The sequence below is a fragment of the Humulus lupulus genome, chromosome 7 (genome assembly GCF_963169125.1).
Source record: "Humulus lupulus chromosome 7, drHumLupu1.1, whole genome shotgun sequence".
Taxonomy (NCBI): Eukaryota; Viridiplantae; Streptophyta; class Magnoliopsida; order Rosales; family Cannabaceae; genus Humulus; species Humulus lupulus.
The window spans coordinates 80,519,347-80,521,368 of record NC_084799.1 but is presented as its reverse complement, the minus strand read 5'-3'; positions in this window follow the sequence as shown (position 1 = coordinate 80,521,368).

Here is a 2,022-nt window from a genome sequence, read left to right as displayed (position 1 = left end):
AATTGTGATGAAAAATAGAACCTAGGTTAAATGAATTGCATGCTTAATGAATTTGTTGCCTAGATTAACATGTTTTCACAGAGTGTAATGCTTTTCCTGGGTTAAATAGATCACATGTTTAATAGGTTTATTGCTTGGTAAAAAGGGTTAATTCAAAGTGCTTAACTTTAATTAATTATAATAGGAAAACTGAGATAATTGACTGCTTAAGTGTTATGTTGGGAATTGTGCCCTGAGAGCATATGTGGTAGACATTGTTTTAAGAAATAAATATATAAATTGAATTTGTTATGCATATATTTTATGGACTATATTATTCTGTGATAATATTAAGTAAATAACAGAAAAATTCCTAAGTTCATATATGTGATCTCAACCACATATTGGTACAGAAGGATTGTGTTTGAGATAAATGAACTTGAATAGTTCGCAATAAAATAAAGTTATAGAATCTTTAGATTAATTACTGCAAGTACGGTCCACTAGTATTATGAATACATGTGATCCAGATCCGGATTACTAGTGTAGTAGGACACTTTAGTGGATGTGCTTTATATATTAGAGAATATATAGAATTGGACTAGATATGTTTCAAATGATGATCATATACAAATAGATCTTAATCCTGAAGTTACTATGAACTCATGTTTATGTTATATGAGTTTTTGATTCACTCGTTAGGGTTTGTCAGAATGATCAGGCTAGAAACTTTTGTTTTGGGAACTCATTAATATAAATAGATGGGGACATAGTATACAGATAAGGAATCTATACCTTCTTGTAAGAGATTAAATAATAGTTCTCTTAAGGGTTGACTTTTGGGACTGAAATGTTATTGAGCTCAAATTCATAATTTAGTTATGAATTAACCTTCGCTAGTAAAGTCAATGGTACTTAAGGAAACAAGATATAATTAAAAGGATAAAACGATAATTTTATTCCTGGTTAATTATGAACCATTATTAGAGGGTTAATTTGTATGTAATGATTATATCAATGGACGCTTTGTTGTTATAAAGTACTCAGTAAATGAGATGTCTATAATTACAAGAGTGCAATCTCATATTTATAGTGGAGTAATCATGAGATTAATAAATTAAGATTATTTAATTAAAGAGTTTAATTAATAATCACAAATTTATTGGAGCTTGGAATTATAGGTCCATAGTCCCCACATCAGATCTATCAACACTATTCAAGGCAGGAGTTCATATAAAGGGTAAAATGGTAAAAAAGACATATTTAAGAAGAAATTTGTTCTTTGGGCCAAATATGCAATTATGTGATAATAGTGATTAATTAATTAATTACAAAATAGTTGTAATTATCAAAATTAATTAATAATTAATTATTGTATAGTTTTTGAAATTATAGAAATAATTAATTTATTATAATTTTTGAAATTATATAAATAATTAATTTATTATAATTTTTGAAATTATAATAAAATAAATATCAAAATTTTCAAAATTGATATTTAATTAAAATTAGTTTTAATTAATTAAATATCTTTATTTGAGTGAGAGATAATAATCTGATAAGTTCAAATTGGATTTGAATTTAAAAGATTAATATTTATCAAAATAATTAATTATATGTGATAATTAGTTAAAAAGATAATATATTCAAATTTGAATTAATTATCAAGTTGTTGGATTTTATCTGATAAGATAGTTTGAATAAATAATTAAATAATAGTTGAGAAAATAAATATCCCTATTTTATAGGGTACTGCATGACACACAGTCCGTGGACTGTGTGTGGCGTGCAGCTATAGAAATCAGTGATAGATTTTTTCACTTTAATTTATTTAATTAATGAATTAATAAAAAATTAAAAAATAAGTTTTGATATTTTCATTAATAATATAATTAATTAATTAAAAGATAAATTATAAATGGTTACATATTTATTTTTTAAAATTTAAATATTTTCTATTTAAGTTATACTTATCAGAAAATAACAGGATACTAAATTTATTCGCTCTAAGAAAAGAACGATACTTTCCATCTCCGTGAAAAA